This window comes from Ursus americanus, chromosome 2, assembly GCF_024610735.1.
Source record: "Ursus americanus isolate L20-20 chromosome 2, mUrsAme1.1.p, whole genome shotgun sequence".
Classification (NCBI taxonomy): domain Eukaryota; kingdom Metazoa; phylum Chordata; class Mammalia; order Carnivora; family Ursidae; genus Ursus; species Ursus americanus.
The window spans coordinates 102,953,052-102,978,228 of record NC_142128.1 but is presented as its reverse complement, the minus strand read 5'-3'; the positions used below and the strand labels follow the sequence as shown (position 1 = coordinate 102,978,228).

Here is a 25,177-nt window from a genome sequence, read left to right as displayed (position 1 = left end):
TATTTTTCTCACTAAAATATTAATGCTGTGCCTATTCGAAGAGTAGCAACAGGGATGGATGTAGCTTCCTAATCTTATCCCTTCTGTTAATTTGTATGTTTCCATGCAGCTGGCATCCTTACCAAGTACTCTTTATGGGACAGAGAAGCAAAGTGACTTGCCCAAGAGTTAGCAGCAGTCAGAGCTCAAAGTAGTTCCTTCTGTTTCGGCAGCTGCACAGCAGCCCCAGACGAGACCCTCGGAACGCAGGGACGGGTGAGATCTGGTCCTGCCTTTCCCAGCCTCGCCCGCTTTTTATTGTAAAAACAGTAATCCGGCTATAATTTATTTTGGCATGTGATTAAAAGTGAAGGTCTAAATACAGACTTTCCCCCTCCAAATTGCTAACCAGTTCATTTTATTTACATCGTGAATCGTTACGCCTACTTTATAATATACTGCATTTTCTATAACTGAGTCTAATTCAGGCTATGTATTCTGATCTATTGCTTTACCTTTCAGTCTTCTACTAGGTCAGTCCAATACTAATTGCTATAAATTTATTTTTTAAAAAAAGATTTTATTTATTTATTTATTTGAGAGAGAGATAGAGCACAAGCCGGGGGAGTGGCAGGTAGAGGGAGAGGGAGAAACAGGCTCTTGCTGAGCAGGGAGCCCGATGCCGGACTTGATCCCAGGACCCTGGGATCATGACCTGAGCCGAAGGCAGATGCTCAACCGACTGAGCCACCCAGGCGTCCCTAATTGCTATAAATTTAAAATGTGCTTTAATATCTGATAGAACTAGGCTCTTTATTACTCTTCTTTTTAAACATTTTAATTAATTGAAAAACATGTAATTGAAAAAAAAAACAAGACATGAAAACAACCCAATTGTTCATCGATGGATGAATGGATAAAGAAGTTATGGTGTGTGTGTGTGTGTGTGTGTGTGTGTGTGTATATATATATATATATATATATATATATATATATATATAATATTATTCAGCCATAAAAATGAGGAAATCCTGCTGTTTGTGACAACATGGTTGAATCCTGAGGGAATTACGCTAAGTGAAATAAGAGAAAGACAAACACCCTATGATTCCACGTATATGTAGAATTTAAATACAAACAATCAAGAAAACGAACTCGGAGGAAGAGCTCCGACGTGCCGTTACAGTGGAGGATGGAGGGAGGAGCTGGTTAAAAGGTGCGAGCATCTAGTCTGAGCCCTAGAATGAGTGCCAGGGACGTAATGCCGTAAAGTACGGCAGGGCGAGCACACCTAACGCTGCTGTGTGGTTTATGGGGAAGCTGCGAGGAAGGTAAATCGTGCGAGTTCTCATCACAAGACCTTTTTTTTTCTTATTTATTTTTTAATTGTGTCTGTGTAAGAAGATAATTGTTAGTTGAACCTTTTGTGGTCATCATGTCCCAACCTCCATAAATCAAACCATCGCATATGCCTTAAACTTACACAGCAATCGATATATGTTGATTTTTTCTCAAGAAAACTGGAAAAAAAAAAAAAGACTTGAAGGCAGAATTCTATGTAAAAAGTGGTGTAGAGAAGCGCTGGATGGAGTGAGAGTCCAGAGACACAGATAGTGGCGTGGTTTGGGCAGGAGAGAGAGCTGTTCTAGAGGGGCTTCGAGCACATTTGGCTGTGTCTCCCCTATCCTGTAGGCATGGCGCCATTTTCCTTGTAGGACAGACCTGGGCCCCCTTACGGAGGAGTTTTGTGGTGGTTACTCTCCCTTCTCCTTACCTCTGCTTTGCACGAATTGAAAGATGGAATTTGAAACTGTAGTACTACGTAAAACCTCATGAAATGGGCCCCTGCTGCTTTCCTCCTGGCTCGGAGGGGCAACCTTGGGGCCGGAATCAGACCACCTGGGCTCCACTCCTGGCTCTGTGACCGAGTAACTTACTTTTTGCCTTCACCTCATAGGAAGGACCCTTTCAGGGGTCTGGAAAGTCAAAACCATTTTTATAATAAATCTAAGGCAGTATTTGCTATTTTCATTCTCATTTTTTCACAAGTATATATTGGAATTTTTGAAAAGCTGCATGATGTGTGATATTGCAACAGATTGGATGCCGAACCAGATATGAGAATCCAGCTGTCTTCTGTGAAGCCAGACATTACGGAGATTTGCAAACATGTAAAATGGTGCCATTCTTCTAATTAAATTTGTTCTTGTGGAAAATATAGTTATTTTTCATAAAATTATGTTATTTACCCACACTTATAATGGATTTATTTATTATTTCTGAAGGAAAATTTTAAAGTATCTAAAAAAGATTTCTAAGTGAATATCTAAAAATTTTTCGAGGTTTAATTTCTAATATGGTAAATATAAATACAACCCACATAAGGAAAAGCTTTCTGAGGGTCTCCATCATTTTTAAGAATGCAAAAGGCGTTCTGAAGCCCAAAATATGAGAACCACTTTGTCAGTGGACACTTTTTTTAAAAGAGCTTATTTATTTATTAGAGAGAGAGTGTGTACAGAGGGAGAGTGAGAGGGAGAAGCAGACTCCCCACTGAGCAGAGAGCCCGATGTGGGACTTGATTCCAAGACCCTAATTAGGGATCGTGCCGTGAGCCAAGGCAGATGCTCAACCCAGTGAGCCCCCCAGGCGCCCCTCAGTGGACATTTTTAAGCTCTTAGAACAATATTAGCTCAGAACAAATTAGTTTGGGATTTAAAACTTAGAAACAAATTAGGTATTATTATTAGTAGTAGTACACTTTATATTCTTGAAGTAAATAATTTAGAGTTGTTTTTCCTCTATTTACTTTAGATTAATAATTATACATAACCTCTCATAAGAATTTTTTACGTATTTCTGTGCATTCTGTTTTGATCTTTTAAGTTTTGAAGTAGTTCATTTTCCTTGTTAGTTTTTGAAAGTTGGCACCTTGAAAAACATTGAGGCAGGTTTTTAAAAAATAACACTAATTGGGGGCATTTTAATTTTGCCTCATATAAAACCTAGAACATAATACATTTTGACTTATGTACATTTTCCTGCTCTGTGTTAAGATTTCAATCAATCAGACTGATTGAAAATCAAGTTTTTGAATAGATAATATATAGACACAGGATAAGATTCTAAAGGTACAAAAAGTAGTGATGGAGACATCTTTTCACCTCTAACTCATGGCTATCCAGTTCTTCCTTATTTTTTTTAAGATTTTATTTGTTTATTTGTTTATTTATTTATTTATTTGAGAGAGAGAGTAAAGAGAGAGAGCATGTGCACAAACGGGGGGAGGGGCAAAGGGGAAGGGAGAGGGACAAACAGACTCTGTGCTGAATGTGGAGCCTGACGTGGGGTTCCGTCTCAGGAACCTGAGATCATGACCTGAGTTGAAACCAAGAGCCAGAGGCTTAACTGCCTGAGGCACACAGGCGCCCAATCCAGTTCCTCTTTGTTAACAATTTTTTTCCAGGGAGAGTCCATGCAGATACAAGTGTGTGTGTGTGTATACAACATAAAATTTAACATTAACCATTTTTAAGTGTATAGTTTAGTGACTTTAAGTACATTTACATTACTGCCATCTATCTCCAGAACTTTTTCATCTTCCCAGACCAAAACTCTGTACCCTTTAATTTTTTTTCTAAAGATTTTTATTAGTCTTGCAGAGAAAGACAATTATCATATGGTTTCACTCATTTATGGAACATAAGAAGTAGGAAGATCGGTAGGAGAAGAAAGGGAAGAAGAAAGGGGGGGTAATCAGAAGGGGGAATGAACCATGAGAGACTGTGGACTCTGGGAAACAAACTGAGGGCTTCAGAGGGGAGGGGGCTGGGGGATTGGGATAGGCCGGTGATGGGTATTAAGGAGGGCACATATTGCATGGTGCACTGGGTGTTATACGCAAGTAATGAATCATGGGATTTTACATCAAAAACTAGGGATGTACTGTATGGTGACTAACATAACATAATAAAAATTATTATTAAAAAAAGATTATTTATTTGAGAGAGAGAGCATGAGTGGTGGGGAGGGGCAGAGGGAGAGGGACAAGCAGACTCCGTGCTGAGCGTGGAGCCCTGTGCAAGGCTCAATCCCACGACTCCAAGACCGTGACCTGAGCTGAAACCAAGAGCTAGGCACCCAACCAACTGAGCCACTCAGGTGCCCCAACTCTGTGCCTTTTAAACAGTAACTCCCCGTTCCTCCTCTCCGTCGCTCCTGGTAACCACTATTCTGCTTCCTGTCTCTTTAGTTTGACCATTCTAGGTACCTCACATAGGTGAAGTCCTACAACATTTGCCCTTTTGTGTCTGGCTTATTTCATTTAGCGAATGTCTTTAAGGTTCATCCATGTTGTGACATGTGTCAGAGTTTCATTCCTTCTTAAGGCTGCTTAATACTCTACTGTGTGTATTCACCATATTTTATTTATCCACCCTCTGTTCATGAACATTTGGGTTGTTACCGCCTTTTGGCTCTTTGAACAGTACTGCTATGGACATTGGTGTACAAATATTTGATCGGGTCCCTGCTTTCAGTTCTTTCGTTTGGTTACCCAGCAGTAGAATCGCTAGACATACCGTCGTTCTCTGGGTAGTTGTTGAAGAAACCACCATACTGTTTTCCGCAGGAGCTGCGTCATGTTACGTTTCTACCAGCAAAGCACAAGGGTTCCAGTCTCTCCAGGGCCTCGCCAGCACTTGTTGTTTTCTGTTTTTCATTTTTATCGTAATGGGTGTAAAGTGGTATCTTGGTGTGGTTTTGATTTGCGTTTGGTTAATGAGTAATGCTGTCGAGCATATTTGCTTGTGGACATCTTCTGCGGGGAAATGCCTGTTTAAGCCCTTTTCCCATTTTTAAATTGTATTGTTTGTTCTTTTTCATGTTGAGTTACAGGATGTGTGTGTAGTTTTTACATAAGTGGTGAGAAACTAAATCTGCACTTTGCTTTTTTCACTTATCATAACTTTGTGATTATTACATAAGAGCTTCCTCATTTCATTATATGGAAGAAACATAATATACTGAATTAATCTCCTTTCAATAAGTATTTAGGTTTTTTCCAGGCTGTTGTAATGCTTGTCCATGTTGCTGAGAATATCTTACTATGCATGATATTTTGCAAAAGTGAGAATTTTTCTTTAGGATAAATTCTTGGAGGTATATCAAAGTGCATGAATATTTTTGCTAGAGGTTGCTGTATTGACAGTGTATTCTGTTACTTCATTTTAGGAGCGTGCCTGTTTCCCTGCTCTCTCTCAAACAAAGTTAATTATCAAACTTTAGCATTTTTGTTAATGTGATACATGAAAAATAGAAACTCAGTGTTAATTTTCACTTCTCTAATTATGGACATCTTTCTGTATGTCTAAAAGTGATTTGTATTTCCTTTTGTTTGAACTGGCTGTTCATGGTCTTTCCCATTTTTTATTGAATTATTTATTTCTTTATATATTAAAGATCTTAGCCATAGTGTGTGAAATGTATGCCATCTGTCTTTTGACTACTTTTACTTTCTGGTGTTCAGAAACTTAAAATAGTTAAATTACACACCATTTGAGTATGGATTTGATTTTTGGAAACAAACAAGTCATCAGAGTAGTTTTAATAGGATAAATTTAAGTTAGCCTGAATAAAGCTAGTATGGTAAAAAAGAAAAAACAACATTCCACAAGGAATGTCTCTAACGTAAAGAAGTGAATTAATTTTTCCATGTAGCTGATAAATTTAATCTGAATGTCTCTCAAGTCTGAATCACAAACCAATCTGGTTTTTTTAACGTATGTTCTTTCATCTTTGACTCTAACAGACTCTAGAAGTCGGTAGAGTCAGTTGTTGGCTCTATCATTAATTTTTTTTACATTATTACAATATTATTGACTAAATTCCCTATTCTGTACTTTTCATTTCTGTTACTTATTGGTTGTGTACTTAATCTCCTTCACCTGTTGCATCCACCCTCCTTCCCACCCCCTTTCTGGCAACCACCAGTTTGTTCTCTGTATTTAAGGGTCTGTTTGGTTTTTGTTTGCTTGTTCATTTGCTTTGTATTTGAGATTCCATATACAAGTGAGATCATACGGTGTTTGTCTTTCTCTGTCTGACTCCTTTCACTTAGCATAATGCCCTCCAGGTCTATCCATGTTGTTGCAAATGGCGAGATTTCATTCTTTTTTATGGCTAAGAAATATTCCAGTGTGTGTGTGTATCACATCTTCTCTATCCGTTCATCTGTCGATGGACACTTGGGTGGCTTCCGTATCTTGGCTGTTGTAAAAAATGCTGCAGTAAATATGGGGGTGCAGATATCTTTTTGAATTAGTGTTTTGCTTTCTTTGGATAAATACCCAGTAGTGCAACTGCTGGAACATATGGTATTTCTATTTTTAATTTTTTTGAGGGTCTCCATTACTGTTTTCTACAGGGATTGCACCAATTTACATTCCTACCAACACTGCAGGAGGGTTCCCTTTTCTCTCCTTCTTTGCCAACATTTGTTATTTTTTGTCTTTTGAGACTAGCCATTCTGATTGGTGTGAGGTGGTATTTCATTGTGGTTTCAATTTGCATTTCCCTGAGCCCCTTTTCATGTGCCTGTTGGCCATCTGTATGTCTTCAGGAAAAAATGTCTAGTCAAGTCCTCTGCCCATTTTAATCAGATTATTGGGGTTTTTTTTTGGTGTTCCCTTGTATAAATCCTTTATATATTTTGGATATTAACCCCTTATTGGGTATATCATTTGCACATATCTTCTGCCGTTTGCTAGGTTGCCTTTCTGTTTTTGTTGATGGTTTCTGTCACTGTGAAAAAGCTTTTTATTTTGGCGTAGTTCCAATGGTTTATTTTTACTTTTGCTTCCCTTGCCAGAGGAGACATATCTATAAAAATGTTGCTAAGGGCAATGTCCAAGAGATTACTGTCTCTGTTTTCTTCTGGGAGTTTTATGGTTTCAGATCTTACATTCAGGTCTAATCCATTTTGAGGGGGGTTTTCTTGAGTATGGTGTAAGAAAGTGGTCCAGTTTCATCTTTTTTTGCATGTAGTTGTCCAGTTTTCCCAATGCAATGTATTGAAAAGACTGTCTTTCTCCATTGCATATTCTTGCCTCTCTATACTCTTCTACTGATGTACATGTTTGCTTTTGTGCCAGTACCGTACTGTTTTGATTACTATGATTGGATTTTTATGTGCCGCCCTTTTTTTTATTCTTTTTCATCATACCTGCATCACTTAAACCGCAGGAGTGCTGAGAGTAGCAAATGAAAAAATATGAAAGAATTTTGAAGAGTATATAAGGTCAGATCAAGTTATATATGTGTTTAACACTCCATTCTAATCAAGTCCAGAACAGACTGATCCTCAAGAATTTGGTGCGCCAGGATGATGTAGGGTCCAATCCTGGAATAAAAGTGCCGGTTGTCCTCTTTTCCCCAACTATACCCATCTGTGCCCTTTGCAGAGTGACGTTATTGGTATTCTAGACTATTCTCTGTTTACTTTATTCTTGCCTCCACTATAGGAGATTTTTCCTAGTATTTTCTTGTTGTTTTCTTAGTCTTTGGGCAAATTTTTTGCAGCCCAGCAGCCCCAGGTGTCCTCCAGCTAATGCAGTGAGTCTCTTTTTCGTTGCTGCCACCTCAGCTCAGCATGAGTCTCTGAGGCTCGCAACACCCACTGTTCATCTTTCACACTGATAAGGAGACTTGAGTTTCTTAAGCAGGTGGCAGGAACTTTGAGTGTATTAGGTCGAAAATTCAATAAGAAGAAGGTAATAAGAACCTCTTTGTGATGGATTAGGGATCACTCTTCTGAAGAAGACTGGAGGTACCATAAATATTATTTCTACCTCTTCAGATTAATACTATGTTTGATGATAAGTTAATAGCAACATTTCACAATACAGTTAATCAGGTAGTAAAAAGGGTTAGCGATATGAAGAGGCTGCAGTTTCCCTCAACAGTTATTAGCTGAGAAAGCTTGAGACTCAAAAGAGCTTTTGAAAAACTGTTCAAGTCATGGGTCTGTATTTGTACGATGGTGTACAAGAGGAACGGGATTGTTGGGCCCATAGACCCCTTGAAAGGGAATTAATTGTAAAAGCTGGGGTCCATTCATACATAGTTCACACAGATGAGTGAAATGAATGATGAACTAGACTGGAGTATATAACTTGGATGAATTTCAAGAACAATGTTGAGTTAAAAAAAATTCCAGAAGGAAGCAAACGTTCTGATACAATATATGTAAATTTTAAACCTACAAAATAATAGTGTCTTTTGTTTATGAGTACAATGACATGTACGGGAATGATAAATATTATCCTCAGAAGAGTGATGGCATCTGAAGACAGAGGGGGAAGGGATGGAGAGTGCTACTTTAGCTGTTTTCTGCCATGTTTTATTGTTAGGGAAAAAATCTGAAGCAAATGTGGCAAAAGGTTAACATCGGCTAAATCTCAGTATTGGATAGATGGCTGTTATATTTTTTCTATACTTTTTCTGTAGTATTTCACAATTAATCATAAAAATAAATATTTTTTCAAGAGTGGTTTATATCTTGTCTTTTCACTATCTCACTTTCCAGTTGCTTTGTAAAAAATTGGTTTGCTTATGGGGACCTGGGTGGCCCAGTCGGTTGAGTGTGTTGAGTGTCTGACTCCTGATTTTGGCTCGAGTCATGTTCTCAGGGTCCTAGGATCAAGCCCTGTGTGTGTGTGTGTGTGTGGGGAGGGGGGCGGTGTTCTCTGCTCAGCCGGATGTCTGCTTGTCTCCCTCTCCCTCTGCCCCTCCCCTAGCTCGCCAGCGCACATGGTCTCTCTCTAAAATAAATAAATCTTTAAAAAAAATTGGTTTGCTTATAATGGCCCTTTTGACGATCTGTGATTAAATAATCACTTAAAGTTTAAAAAATCATCCCAAATCCTACCTCCTGAAAGAACAGTTGTTAATGTCAGACGAGTGTAGTTCTAGATGTCTTTTCACCCATGTGTAATAAGATACGTGGTTAGAAGGGTGGGGAGTTGATACCAAAGGAAGAGGAGGAATGGGCAGAAAGGAAAAAGAAAACATATGGAAGAAAAAAATCTAGAATATAATCTCCCTGAGGGCAGGACCTTCCGTCTGTTTTGCTCACTGCTGTATTTCAGCACCTAGGCCTGTGTTTGGTGCATAGCAGGTGCCCAGTATACAGATATTTATTAAATGCATGAAGGAAGAGACTATCTTATAAAAATACGATCACAATAACCATACTTTAAAACAATAAAAAGTATTAATTTAATTTTACTTGAATTAACAAAAGAAGAAAATAAATTTAAATTGAAGAAATTCTGGAATCTCAAATGTTTCCTGGTAATGAGACATTATTTTAAATTAAGAGAAGATAATGAGGAAAACATTAAGAGTTTGTAGTCACTGTGTGTCTTCTTTCTTTTAATTTATTTTTTATTTTTTATTTTAGAGAGAGAGAGAGAGAGAGGAGCAGAGGGAGAGGGACAAGGTGACTCCTCACTGATTGCAGAGCCTGGCTCCGGGCTTGATCTCACAACCCTGAGATCATGACCTGAGCCAAAGTCAAGAGTCAGACGTTCACCTGACTTTGCCACCCAGAAGCCCCACACTGTGTGTGTTCTTAACAAACTACCTATTTCAAGTATAAAAAGTGTCAGCTGACTCCCTCCTGTGGAGGATGCCGATGTTAGCACTTTTAAAATTCCTTCCATTTTTTTCCCTCCCTCAGTCCCCTGACTTATCTGACTGACAAGGTAGAGTACTCACACTTTGTTTAGTATTCACAAAATTTTGAAGTCTATTTTGTCTGTTTTTGAACGAACTTACTGCTGACCACCCTTTGCCCCCCATTCTGGTATTCTTTGATTTGTATCTGTCGTCTGGATTCTCTTGTCAGTCTCTTGGGTATTTTTGCAAGTTTTTTAGTGTTCAAGATGTTTGCTTTATATTGAACTACTTTGTACTGGAATGACATAAGCTATGTCAGCATTGTGAACGGCTGCAAGGTGCACACCTTGCCATGTATGACTATACCTTAATCTAACATGGCTCCTGAGTTTGGCCATTTAGGTTGCTTATAATATGATGCTACTGTTATGTCAGGGCTCAAGTTATTAATGTGGAATTGTTCAAAGACTGTAGCCCTTTCCCAGAATGCCAGCAAATAAATCCTGTAAGCCCAACATCCTGTCTCTTACCTTTTCCTGAAGAAGATTTTTCTCCTTTTTGGAAGATAGGGTGTCTTAATCTACATAATTAGGTTCTGAGAGTAGAATGGTGGGTGTGATGGGGTGACTAAGAAACTGCTATAGTCTGAATCTTTGTGTCCCCCCCCAATTTCATGTGTTGAAATCCTTTTTTTTTTTTTTTTAAGATTTTTTTTTTAAGTTTATTTATTCGACAGAGATAGAGACAGCCAGCGAGAGAGGGAACACAGGCAGGGGGAGTGGGAGAGGAAGAAGCAGGCTCATAGCGGAGGAGCCTGATGTGGGGCTCGATCCCATAACGCCGGGATCACGCCCTGAGCTGAAGGCAGACGCTTAACCGCTGTGCCACCCAGGCGCCCCCATGTGTTGAAATCCTAACCCCCACTGTGCTAGTATTAGGAGGTGGGGCCTCTGAGAGATGTTTAGGTCATGAGAACAGAGCCTTCGTGGGTGGGATTAGCCCCCAACAAAAGAGACCTGGGAGCTAGCCTGTCCCTCTGCCAAGTGAGGTTCTGGCAAAAAGACGCTACTTAGGGAGTGCGTTCTCGTACACCGATCTGCCTGCACCGGGACCTTGGACCCCCAGCCTCCAGCACTACAGGAAGTAAATGTTAGGTGTTTACGCGCTCAGTTTATGGTATTTTGCTACGGCAGCCTGAACAGACTAAGAAACCCCCTCTCGCTGTGACAGGAAGAGGAGCTGGTCAAGGACGTTAAGGGAAGAAAGATTTGAGAGGGAATAGTGGATCTTGGTGACGAGATATGAAGGGAGCAATCAGTAAAGGGGATTAAAATTAGAAGTACATATTTTAGGGGTGTCTGGGTGCTCAGTCAGTTGAGTGGCTGACACTTAATTTTGGCTCAGGTCATGATCTCAGGGTCCTGGGATCGAGCCCCACCTGGGGCTCTGCGCTCAGCAGAAAGTCGGCTTCGGGATTCTCTCTCTCTCCCTCTGCCTCCCCGCCCCCTCCCCCCCCCCACCCCCCCCACCCCCCGCTTGCTCATTCTTTCTCTCTCTCTCAAAATAAATAAATAAATCTTTTTAAAAAAAAACATTTTTTACATAGATAATGTATTTTCATGGTTAAAAATTTGGAGAGAACAAAGTGCAGAGAAAAGTCTGTCTAACTCCCTTCCACCAGCCATCCAAGACCCCTCCGAAGTACTAGCAACTAAGGTGCTCATTTCTAGGAATCACTCCAGAAATATTCTATGCATACATATATATTATTTTCTTACCCCCCCTTTTTACTCAAATGGTTGCATACTTCATTGTATGGTACTGTTCCCTTGGGATGGGATCAAGCCCGTGATGAAGTTCATTTTAATGACTTCTCAGTAGCATTCAGGAGTCCAGAATGGCTGTAGTTTTCCAGGTTATTCTTAGTCTACGTGCATCAATGCGCTAAGTTTTAGCGTAGTGGAGGGCATCAGAAAGCCCAGTAAACTGTATCGCAGGTGCCATAGACGGGAGTTGATTAGTAGACTAGCACATAACAAACCAATAACTCTTGGATTCAGACTACCCTCTTAAGGGCACTTCATTTGCTGTGTGACAAAGAGGACCTTTTCTGTATTTAATAGCTTTGGAGGCCGACTTGCTTGACTCTGGATTATAGACATCGGTCTGTTGTGTTTCTTGTATTGTCCAGATCGTGGCGAGTTTGGTGTACGCTGCACACACTAGGACCAGAGGCCGAGGAGTGCTGGTCTCAGGGAGTGTACTTCCCGGGGCCTCTGGGCGTGTACCCTCTGTGGCTTCCAGGTTCATATTCCTGCAGCCTCAACCCGTTCTCCTTAACATAGGAAATAAAATTTGATAAAATAAAAACTAAGACAAAGTAGTGATGGAGCAGAGCGCTAACGTAGACAGTGTCAGGGGCTTTCTGTTGTAGGCCTGTGGAGAGAGATCGTATTTGGTTAAGTCGCCATCGCCAGTTAAAACAGCTGTGTCTAGGGAAGCAGGTCAGATGGTACCAAGAACCGGAACCTGCATGTTCGGGAACTCTCACAAGGACTGTGGATTGTTCCCTGTGTGGTACAGTTACCCCCAAATCCTGATGAGGTTGTATAAGCCTCATATGAGGCCATTTCAACCCAGTATTTAGGCGGTAGTGCTACTAATTCTCCTTGTCCCTGGTAGTGCTCGTGATTCAGGCCATGGTGGTTGACTGTGGTAGAGACTGGGTCGTCTAATTTGATTACCTGTCTTCCTGAGCACATAGGTAAACCATAAGTCCCACATCCCTTGAAGATAGAGGAGGCTGGGAAGGATGGTGTGGCTGGGGTTCTGGCCAGTGGAATGTAGGTGGTAGTGATGTGTGCCACTCTTGGACCCGATCCTTAAACACCTCCCACGTGTGGTCCTCCGTGTTTTCTCCCCTTCTGGCTGGACACATACAAGCAAGTGATGCTGGAAGCCTTGTGTTGAAAATGATGGAACCACAAGATGGAAGGAGCTGGGTCCTTGAATGATTCTTTGGAGCAAAGCCATTCTTTGAGGATAATTCATTTGGATTTAATAAAAGCCTCCATAAGCGTAGCAAGGCACTGGCTGTTGGAGTTTGTTGTAGTGGTGGCCATTATCCTCACAGAGTGGAACCCAAGGAAGGGTTTGGGGCCCCTAGATATCTTAGCAAGCTATGTCCTAGGGTGTAGTCGGTTGAAGAGGGCTGATGGTGAATAGAGGAAGAGCCTGACGTCATTGTTTGCTACTCCTGTCAAGCATGACGTGAAAAATGTCTCCTTTACGACTTACCCTACAAATCACAAACTATGCAGATCAGATATATTTGTGATTGCATAAAAAGTCTGGGAGGTGTTTGAAATTGCCCCAGATCTCCTTGGGGGGAGTGAGGTGGGCAGTAGGGGTTAGTGACCAGTGGTTCCATGTCGTACACAGAGCAAGTGACTCCGTCCTGACCACAGTCCATTGCGGCCATGGAATTCCGTGTTCTACAAATCCCACCCAGAGGGAGCGGCAGAAACTTCATACTATTTCCTCTGTAGAGATAGTACGGCCAGATGTCTAAATCTGTTCTTTCCCTGGGGGAGGTGAGAAAGATGGGACTGTTCTGGATGCTATTCGAGTGGCTGTGAAAGGGAGATTTGGTTACGCTAGCAGGGTCCCAAGGAGCATGGGAATTCATTATTCGTGCCTTTGAGGGACTCCTAAACAAGTGTTTGGAAGTGTCACTGCATAATGCAGTGAGGAAACCAGGCCAAAAGCCAGGCTGCAAGTGCTGTAATTCGAGTCGGCCTCTGGCTAATTTAAAGGCATGGTAGCGACACCAGCTCCCAACCCGTAGCCTTCGTCGGTTTCATTTTCTGAATTACTGAGAAGTGATACTCAAATGTCCATCTTTTTTTTTTTTTTCTGAAAACTACTAGTGCATTTTGCAATAGTTTCCAGTCTTTCACTGAGAGCTCATTTTGGCCATCTTTCCTTCACTCACCCAACTCTAAAAGTATTTTTGTTTTTTGCTAAGAGCTTATTTTTCTTGCCTCTCCTAAGTTAAAAACATATTGAAGACAAAGTGTATTTAATGTTTGGATTCTTTAATGTGCACAACATTGTCTTTTGTCTATATTCAGTGCCAATCATATTAGCAGAGGGTATGTTACTCATTTGTGGCGTTATGAGGAATGTGTGTGTAGAGGTGGGTTGGGGCCATTCAATGAGTGGTCTTGTTTGTGCCTCTGGAGCCTGGATTTTGTTACGTAGGAGTAGAAATCCTTAAGTGCAGAGAAGTAACAGATTTGGGCTTTTAGAAAGAAAACTGTAGCTACGGGATGGTAGATAGGTTGGCACGTAGACTGGACCAGCGGTTTCCAGTTCTGAGGGCACCCCAGAATCACCTGGGACCTTCTCAAAAAACCCCACACAGAGGGAAGTGAGCAGAGACTTGAACAAGCTTTGGTGACACGAATTCCTTTAGTAGCAGGTACGAGCAAGGGTATAGGGCAAGAGGAATTCCCATGCTCTGCTCAAAGGAATCTTAATTAGAGGTTGGGGACAAAATTGGCTAACAGTGTGTGTGTGTGCGTGCGTGCGTGTGTGTGTGTGTGTGTGTGTGGTGGCCTTACAGAGCTGCCCCATTACCCTGATAGTCCGAGACTGCACGCAGAAGAGCAGCAGGACTGCGGCTCTCAGAGCACTGAGAGCTCTCCAACCTAAGGAGACCCAGTGCCTCTCCTGAACGCAGGCCTCACGCAAAGCAGAAACAGGGAAAGTCTGCACAGGGGCAGGCATGGATAGGATGAGTGCCTAGCCACACATTCGCGGGTAAGTCAGCTTTCCTTGGCATTCACCCTGATCTCTGTGTTGTGCTGAGTTATCCTCTCCCTGAGGCAGTGAACATGGAACGCGCTAGCCACCTTGGTTGGGGGGGTGGGGGGGTGGGGGGAAGGGTACCATGAATTGGATGGAAAGGCTTTCATTGTTATTGCAAAATATCCCACTACATACAGGTCTTTCAACAAAAAAAAACTTCTGCCCAGTGAAACCCCCAGCTAATGCCCTATCACTGTCTTTCTCTTCATAGCTAAGAATCTTAAAAAGAAAAAGAGTTCCCTTTTTATTGAGAACCTTCGCTCTGTTCATTCTTCATGTGCAATTTGTAATTTGACTTCTACCTCCAACCCCATTCCCATTCGAACTGTGTCTCCTGAGGTCAGCAGTTGTCTCTTCCCTTGTCTTCCACGAGATCACCTTCTCTTTTCATCCAGCATCTCCAGTTCTTCCCTCTGAGCTCCTTTTGGGTACAACTCTGCCTCTGGATGACTTATTAGTGTTCCCCCAAGAGGTTCATCCCCATCCCTCTTTTCACTTTATACTCTTTCCTGGGAAATCTCATCCACATCCAAATCTGGAGCTCAATCTGGAAAAAAAATGTAAGAGTCTATAACAACTCTTAGGTCAAAGGGGAGATTTTAGGACAATGAAATTGAAAACTTCTGGAAAGCAGCTATAATGGAAATGAGATATGAAAATGGAAATGACATTAGAATCCATGAGATACAACCAAAGAAAACTCATGAATGACTATATGAAACAAAATAAAAGCATAAGAAAATGAATAGAATATTCAATTCAAAAAGCTAGGGAAAAAGAGTAAGCTGAGAGAAAGCGGAAGGGAGGGACTGGTGACGATAAAAGCATAATGGCGTTGGGAAACAGCGAGACGTTAGGAACTAATAAATAAAATGAAAGGCTGGTTCTTTCTGAAAGGTTAAAAGAAAAGTCACTGGCAATTTTTTTTTTTTTTTTTTGAGAAGGCACGAAAAGGCACCAATGACTAGGGTGAAATAACAAAACAGAGGAAATTTAAACATATCATGAGAGTATTTTGTACAATACTATACAAGCAAATTTGAAATTCTAGCTGTAAAGGGCAACTTTCTAGTAGAATATAATTTGTCAAAACTTGTATACCTGGACTGGAACACTTATTATCATTAAGCTGTCGATACTCCCCAAATCAATCAACTGATTGAACATAATCCCTATCAAAATCCCAGCTGCCTTTTAAATTTTTTTTCAGTAATCGATAAGCTAATCCTAAAATTTATATGGATTGCATGGGACCTAGAATAGCCACAAACAATTTCAAAAAGGAAGACCAAAGTCGAACTCATACTTCCCAATTTCAGTATTAAAAAAAGCTATAGCTGGGGCACCTGGGTGGGTCAGTGGGTGGGCGTCTGCCTTCAGCTCAGGTCATGATCCCAGCATCCTAGGATCTAGCCCTTCTTCTCCTCCTCCTGCTCCCCTGTGTGCTTGTGTTCCCTCTCTCGCTAGCTCTGTCAAGTAAATAAATAAAATCTTTAAAAAAATTTTTAAAAATAAACAAAGCTATAGTAAGACTCTGTGATACTGGCATAATGGCGTGAAGCTGCTACCCATGTACTTCAATGGAACAGAGTTGAGAGTTTGGAAATAAACCTTTACGTTTATGGTCAACTGATCTTCAGTGAAGTTGGCAAGTCAATTCAATGGAGAAAGAATAATCTTTTCACCAAATGGTGCTAGGATAGCTGGATATTTCCATGCAAATAAATGAAGTTGGTCACCTGCCACATACCATACACAAAAATTATCTCAAAGTAGATAAGAGACCTAAACTAGGACCTAAAACTATAAAACTCTAGAAGAAAACATAGGTGTAAGTCTTTGTGACCAAAGATTAGTCAGTGGTTTCTTAGATACGACACCTAAAGCACAAGTAACCAAAAGAAAAAAAATAGATGCATTGGACTAAATCAAAATTAAAAACTTGTTTTTTACCATAAAGAAAATAAAAAGTCAGTCACAGAAGGGCAGAAAATATTTGCAAATCATATATCAGCATCCAGAATATACAAAGAGCTCTTACAATTCAATAATAAAAATACAAATAACTCAATTAAAAAGTGGATAAAGGATTTGAATAGACATTTCTCCAAAGAACATATTTAATGGCCAATATACACATGAAAATATGCCGAACATCATAAGTTGTTAGGGGAATACAAATCAAAACCATAAAGAAATACTACTTCAGATCCACTAGGGTTGCTATAATTTTTTTTAATGTAAAATAAAGAATGTTAGTGAGGATATAGAGAAATTAGAGCCCTCATATGCTGCTGGTGGGAATGTGAAATGGTATAGCCACTTTCAGAAACAGTTTTGTGGTTCCTCAAGAAGTTAAAACACAGAGTTACCATATGAGCCAGAAATGTCATTCCTGGGCATATACCCAAGAGAGATGAAAAATTATGTTCACACAAAAACTTGTACATGAATGTTCATAGCAGCATTATTCCTAATAGTCGAAAAGGAGAAACTCAAGTGTCCATCTGCTGATGAATAGATAAACAAAATGTGGCGTATCCATAAACCGGAATATTCTTCAGCCACAAAGGGGAATGGAGAACTGACACATGTTACGAGGTGGGTGAACCCGGGAGACGTTATGCCATGTGAAAGATGCCGGACACAGAAGGCCATGTGTAGTATGACCCTTCTCGGAAATGTCCATAGTAGGCAAATCCATGAAGAGGACAGTTGCTAGCGATCCTGAGGAGGTGAGGGGAGGGGGGACGAGGAGGGACTGCTAACAGGTTAGGATCCTTTCAGGGGTGACGGAACTGCTCTGGGATTAGGTAGTGGTAGTGGCTGCTTACTATTGTGAATTTACTAAAAATCACTGAGTTATAGACTTCAAAAAAGTTAAGTGACAAAAAAATAAAGCAAAACAAATGAACAAAAACTGGATCCCAGTAAAGATAGAAAATCTAAATGTACTAATTCCATAGAATCGATAGGGAAGTTTTCAAAGAGCTCTTTCACCGAAAGACATCCATCCAGATGCTTTCATGGGAGAATTCTATCAAACCTGAAAAAAACTTTTGTACCAAGTTCTTCTAGAAAATAAGAAAAGAAGGAAAAGTCCAAATTCTTTTTTTGAGATAAGTATAATACAGATAACAACAACTTAATTTAAAAAACCCTCCAAAACAATCTTACTTATGAATATCTATATAAAGATTATAAGTGATATGCCAGCACCAAAATGCAAGATCATATTAAAGCAAAATGGGATTTATTCCAGGAATGAAAGAAGAGTACTATGTTGGGAAGTGTATTAATATATTTAATTATATTAATAGATCCGAGAGGAAATAGCGTAGAATCATCTCTATAGACACGCAAGAGGCATTCAACAGAATTCAACACACATTCATAATTTTAAAGACTCAATATGTCGGAGTTCTGCGGAGAAACAGAAGCAGTCGGATATGTCTGTATCATCTATACCTACATCTGTATCTGCGTCTGTATCTATATATTTATATATAGAGAGAGGGGAAAAGGTGATTTATTATAGGGATTGGCTCACGTAATTATGGAGGCCAAGAAGTCCCATGAGCAGTGTGTGTAAGCTGGAGAACCAGGCGAGAGCCATTGAGTCTGCGTCTGAAAGCCTGAAATCCAGGGGAGCTGATGGTGTCAAGTCTGAGTCCAAAAGCCAGAAAATCAGGAGCACCGATGTCCAAGGGCAGGAGAAGATGGATATCTCTGTTCAAGCAACGACAGCAAATCTGCCCTTCTTCTGCCTTTTTTTTCGTACTCAGATCCCCAGTCAGATTAGATGATGCCCACCTGCATCGGTGAGGGCAATCTCCTTTACTCAGTCCACCATTCAAGTGCTAATCTCTTCTGGAGACAGCCTCACAGACACACCCAGTGATGATATTTACCAGCTCTAGGGGCATCCCTGAAGCCCAATCACATTGACACATAAAATTAACCATCACACTCAGTAAAGCAGATCTGGAAATATGTATATCTTCACGTGAAATATGTGTATCTTAGCCTAAAATCCAGTTTGTTTGTTTCTTTTTTCTTAAGATTTTGTTTATTTATTTGACACAGAGAGAGAGGGAGGCAGGCAGAGGCAGAGGGAGAAGCAAGCTCCCCGCTGAGCAGGGAGCCTGATGGAGGGCTCGATCCCAGGACCCCGGGATCATGACCTGAGTCAAAGGCAGATGCTTAATAACTGAGCCACCCAGGCATCCCTCTAGTTTCTTTCTTAATGAGGAAGGACAGTCAACATTTCTGTTAAAGTCAGGAACAAAATGAGAATACCCATATTTGCCATTATTATTTAGTTTTTTTTTTTTTTTTTAAGTAGACTCCATGCCCAGCATGGAGCCCAACCCGAGGTTTGAGCTCACAACCCTGAGGTTAAGACCTGAGCTGAGATCAAGAGTGGGACGTTTAACCGACTGAGCCACCCAGGCGCACCAAATTTAGTATTGGAGGTTTTAGCTAACACAAAGAGGCAAGTCAGGATGGAGGCATAAACATTGGACATGACATGGTAGAAGGTAGAAAAGATAGACGAGAGAAGGAGCACTGTTCCCGTTCGCAGATATGAAATCTCTAGAAAACCCAAGAGACCCAATGGAAGAATTACCTCAGGAAAAAAAAAAAGTCTGATACATAGTAGTAGGAAATAAAACTAATACACAGGAATCAAGAGCCTTCAACTATACAATGACCACCCATATATAGGTGATATATAATGGAAGATAAGAAAGACCCATCTACAAGCTGAAATTTATAGACATAAAAAAATTACAAATGCTAGCTTAGGGAAACCTGAAAGATCTAAAAATAGATGAACAAATGGAAAGACATACCATGTTTTTTGGACAGGAAGACTTGAACTCCTAAAGATGTCAAGTAATCCTAAATCAGCTTACAAATTCAACACAGCCACAGTTAAAATACCAGTTTCTGGAGATACACAAGTGAATTTCATGTTCATATGAAAAATAAGTAAGCAAGAATAGCCAGGAAATTGTTAATAAAGAAGGGAAAGGAGGCGAGTTTAGCTTTATTTGAGAACAAAACATTACAGATCCTTTACACTGAAAAGAGTGTGGCATAAAAGACAATGAAATAGAACAGAAAATCCAGAAATATTCCTGAGTGCATGCGGAGAGTTCCCTTATGAAATGGGGGAGAAGTCAGTTACTGCTGGTTTCGGCTCAGGTCGTGTTCTCGGGGTGGTGAGACCGAGCCTTGTGTTGGGTTCTGTGCTCATTGCCCATCAGTCTGTTTGAGATTCTCTTTCCCTCTGCCCCTCATCCCTTTTGTGCCTTTTCTCTCTCAAATAAATAAATAAATCTTTAAATAAATGTGTGTGTGTATATATATATGAATTTCTTTATGAACTTGGAATGGGGAAAATGACTCGCAACAAAATCCTAAAGTTAAAAGATTGACACACTCAGCCTCATCACAAAAATTTCAAGCAAAAATACCTTCAAAAAAAAAATCAAGAGATGAACGACTATCTGAGAAAACGTTATATTAAAAATGGCTAATATCTCTGAGGTGTAAAAATGTTAAGTCTTTAAAAATATCTGATTAACCAGAACTCTCCATTCTTTGACCATAGAGAAAAAGGCATAAATTATTATTTAAAAATAAACATTTTATTTCAAAATTTTTAAATAAAAGTTATTTTAAAACTTAATCTTCTCAGTGTTTCTAAAAACATTGTATTTTGAAATTAATTTTAGAGATACAGAAACAAAAAACAGTGCCGAGCGTTCCTGTGTCTCCTTTGCCCACCTTCTCCTAATGGTCACATCCTAACTAGACGTTGCACGATTACCGAAGCGAAGATCTGGGATTTTCACCGGCTTTCCCACTGCTGTCCGTTCTCCCTCCAGGAGCCAAGACGGAATCCTGGTCACGTTTAGTTGTCAAGGCTCTTCAGTCCTCCAACCCGTGACTGTTCCCCAGTGTTTCTCTTTTGTGCCGTTGGTACTTTTGAGAAGTGCTGCTCAGTGATTTTGTAGCGCACCCTCGGTTTGGGCTCATCTGATGCGCTCTTGTGCACACATCAAGGTGATGGCATTTTTAGCAGGAATACCGGAGGAGTGATGTTGTATTCTTCTCAGAGCATCATGTCAGGAGGTTCTTGATGGGATTAGGTCTCGATTACTGGTGATGTTAACCTTGTTCACTTGCTTAAGTTTTCCCACTATGAAGTTATTATTTTTCCCTTGGTAACTAGTAAATATCTTGGGGGAGATACTGCAAGATTTTGCAAAATATCCTTTCTCCTTAAACTTTGCCCACAGATTTTAGCATTCATTGATTGATCTTACTTGTAACAACGGTTACTGTCGTGTTTGCCAAACGGTGTTTCAGTGTTATTTTGTAAAAAGAAAGCTCCAGGACAGTGAGCTTTTTGTTGGTTGTGTTTAGACAGTGAGCAGCCATTTGGCAATATAGAACTTGGAATTATTTAGACCTTTCACAACAATGGAAAATGTTTTAGTTAATGAATCTAGTAAACATTTATTAAACCCTTATTATAACCAAAACATCCATGAGAAATAGGCAAAAGCCACGTTTGTTTTGTTCCGCATCCGGGTCTTTTTCTCTGCCACTGCTTTTCACCTCAAATCACACTAACCACCTTGATTCGTCCTAAGATGACGTTATTGCAAAGAGTGCTGAACAGAACCTCAGGAGTCAGGCAGTGGACCCTCCTTCCCGTTTTGCCCCATATACTGGTTACGTTCTGGAGCGTGAGTCAAATGCCTTCTCCAAGTGCTAGTTTCCTGATTTTTAAAATGGGGACTATAATATGGATGGATGTGAGAATTAAATGAGTGAATACAGATGAAAGTTCTTTTTAATTGAAAGGCATTTCTCAAACTGTAAAGTGTTCTACAAATTCATGTATTATTCGACAGATATATACCAAGTCCCTATTATATGTGAGTTCCTTCTAAGTATTGGAATGTAGCAATGAAGGACCTCTGTCCACATGGAGCTTATATTTTATTTTATTTTATTATTTTATTTTATGTATTTTTTTTAGAGAGAGAGCAGGGGAGGGGGATGGGAGAGGGAGAGAGAGAATCTTAAGCAGACTCCCCACTGAGCACGGAGCCTGACACAGGGCTCCATCCCACAACCCTGAGATCATGACCTGAACTGAAATCAAGAGTTGGCCAGTGCACCAGCTGAGCCCCCTGCGGCTTGCATTTTAGAAGGAAGAAACAGACAATATACCAGGGAACAGATTTTAGATAGTGATAGTGCTATCAAGTAAATAAAACAGGACAGTGTTATAAAATGCTTAAGGAAGGTAGAAGGGGATGATGCATTAGCGGATGGGGGCATGGCGAGGTGGGAGGAAACTCTATTATAGACCTCTGATCAGGGAAAGTTTCTCTGGAGGTCATTTTTGAGTTAAGATCTTCAAGATTGGAAGGAGCCAGCCATGTGAAGAACTGGGGGGAGAGCGAATATAAAGGTCCCCTTAGCGTGTGGGAGCGGCGACGCGGGCGCTGGAGACCAGGGTGTGAGACCGAGTCAGGGAGATTGGCAGGTCCACACCAGGTAGAGCCCCACAGACGTTATCAGTGCTGTGGGAAGCCACCAGAGGGTTCTATCATTTTCATTTTTTAAAAAAAGATGGTTCTGATGGCTGGGAGAGTAGGTGCAGATGGCTGGTGAGAGCCGAGACAGTGACTACATGTGGGTGACTTCCGTGGTCCGGGTGAGATGTGGTGGCCAGAAAACGGTGGTGGTGGTAGGCGTGTAATAGTCATTACGGTTATTGTTATGGGCCCGATGTGTCCCCCAGAAGTGATGTCCCTAATGCCCAGCACGGCCGATTACAACCTGATTTGGCCAGAAGGTCTCTAGAGAGGGGATTGAGGTAAAACAAGTACCGTAGGGCGGCCCAGATCCAGGCTGACTGCAGTCTTATAAGAAGCAATCTGGACGCACCTAGACCCCAGGGACGCGTGCACACAGAGCACAGTGTGAGGACACGGGGAGAAGGGGCCGTCTGTGCCCCCGAGGGGAGAGGCCTCAGAAGAAACCCGCCCTGCCGCGGCCTCCAGCCTGGCCTCCAGAGCTGTGAGCAAATAAGTCCCTGTTGGGTCAGCTCCCGCAGGCTGTGGCGGCTTGTTGGGGCTGCCCCAGCAGGCTAATGCAGTCGTGAGAATAATGATGGTGGGGAGATTTCTTCCTAGCGGTTACCACTGCCTGACACTCGTGCGTGGACTTGTGTGTGCGTGCTTTCTCCCCCACTTGGCTGTCCAGTGTAAAAGTAAAGATGCCACTAACTTACTTATTATCTGTGTGGCATCCGATAGTTCATAGAGCTTTTTTCTGAGATACACAGGAGACAAGTTCTTCACTTGGGGGCTGCAAACTCTAGCACATAGGACGGTAGGAGAAATAACACCGTAACAAGTTAAAACCCAGAGCTTTATGGAAAGCATCTTTTAGCAGTGGAAAAATGATCCTCACTTGATTAGAGGGCCCTTAAGGAAAATAAGCCTTTTTTTTTGAGTAGGGCTCTTGCCTGAATAAGGAGGGTTAGCCATTTTTTCGGTTTCATTTCACAGCTTTGCAAAAGAAGATCCGTCTGTGAAAACACCCTCTGTGAGGACAAGGTCTTCCTTTTGTTGTCTGCCCTGCCGTAAACAATACCTGGCACATGGCAGTGTTTGGCAAATATTTATGAAATAAATGAAAATCATTTTCAAATCCTGCTTTTCTTCCTTCTTAGACAGTTTTGAATTGCTTTCAACATTCCTTTTACTTAGCTGAATATCAGCTGTTCCATAGAGGAGGTAAAGTGTTTTGCCTGCTCTTTTCCTTGGAGTTGGGTCCATTGTCCTGAGTCAGGTCTTCACTTAGAATGGTTTTGACCTTAGACTGCCCTTAAATGGAGGACTCACCACCTAGCTCCGTGGCACTGGCGCCACCTCGTGTCAGGAACGTGATACTGCACCCGCCGAAGGCCTGCGGGGGACCAGCCTGGGCCTGGTCCCACTTGCTGTGCTTGAATTAAAGGGAGATGCCTCTATTGGGCGACTTACTGGGACTCGTGTTCTGAAGCGACTTTGTCCCCATGTTTACTACGTTACATACAGTGCCAGTGCAGAAACAGATTCTTAGCATCGAACCATAAAGGCCTCTGGAGTTGCTTTGTAGTTCTTATTAGTGTAAGATAATATCCACTCCAGCAAAGGGAATGCTCTGCAGACGTTAGACTTTGTATGAAACAGTTGATTTAATTGAGGTGTCATCAATTAAAAAAAAAAGAAAATCCCATGAAACTGATTTAAAAGAAAAAAAGTTTTCCAAAGGAAAAATGTGTTTTTGTGTTTGTGTTTGTTTACATGGAGTGTATTTAATTTGTGTCCTGTATGCAGGGCAGAACACTGAGTGGGTTGTTCGGAAGATGAACCTGTCTAGGGACCCGGGGCCAGGAGCTGTCTGAACGGAGTGGTTGGGTCTCAGGGAATCAGTGTTGGATCCACACCATGCTGACTTGGAACCGGCTCACAAGAGCTGATAAGTTCTGAGGAATTCTGCAAGCCGGTGTTACAGACTCACTACTGTAAAAAGTAAATTGCATGAACTTACAAGGAAATCATATTCAAAACCCAAGGCGCTCCCTTGGGCAGCGCTTACAGTGACATTGGACGGACGCAGAGATTAGCTTGACCCCCACACGAGGACGACACGCAAACTCATGAAGTCATCTATACTTTTTCAGGTTGTTCTGTATAAAATGCAGCAGGAATGTGTTTGTGAGCAATGAAAAGTTACTAAATACTCAAAGTTGACCTCTTCTAATTGCAGTACCATGTTTTACTCTGACTTACGCGTGTGAGGCTGTTAGTACACGCGTGCGGGGGGAGGGGGCGCAGGCTGTGGCGTGCTGGGGCCCAGGTGGCATCTCTCCCCACCTCCTCCCCCAGCTCCGGCAGCTTGAAGTTGGCCCCTGGGGTCTGTGGACTTGATGGAAATGCAAATGCTGCTAATCAGGGCTTTTCCCTCCTGAGGAGCCCGTAGGTCAGAGCACACCCACCATTGTACACAAATGACTTTGTTTCTGCCTTTTCTCCAAGCTCTCTTCCAAAATCCGGACAAAAAGACTTCGGAAGGAATTACTAAAATTCAAAAACTATTTTAGTTTTATTTCACTACATTGACTTCAGGAAGTTTCTAACTGATTGCTTTAAAAGGTTACTTTAATCATTGTAAATATTTTAATGATTTAATAATGTTACAATCGTTGTAAAATTTAGTCTATTATTTTTTTAAGATTTTATTTATTTTAGAGAGAGAGAGAGCATGAGCAGGGGGAGGGGCAGAAGGAGAGAGTGTGTCAAGCTGACTCCAAGCTGAGTGCAGAGCCTGATGTGGGGCTCGATGCCAGGACCCTGAGATCATGACCTGAGCCGAAATCCAGAGTCAGATGCTTAATGGAGACACCCGGGCGCCCCTTAAAAGTTACTTTAAAATAATTTTCAATCATTTCACTTGATTCAAATTCCCATTTAGAAGTGAAATAGGTTAATCAGCCCTAATGTGGTGTGTAATTATGTTGCTTTATTTCCTAGTTTTGTTTAATGTCCCAGTTGTCTACTATCTTTGT

At 41.1% G+C, this 25,177-nt stretch overlaps 1 protein-coding gene and 1 non-coding gene across 4 annotated transcripts in view; both read left to right on the top strand.

Moving 5' to 3' along the window:
* DRC8 (dynein regulatory complex subunit 8) overlaps nt 1-25,177 on the top strand; it is a 149,417-nt gene that overhangs the window by 60,747 nt on the left and 63,493 nt on the right. The gene's annotated exons all lie outside the window — the stretch shown is intronic.
* Nucleotides 24,185-24,288, top strand: LOC123792685 (U6 spliceosomal RNA). The gene has a single exon (XR_006779760.1). It is a non-coding gene; the product is annotated as a U6 spliceosomal RNA (small nuclear RNA).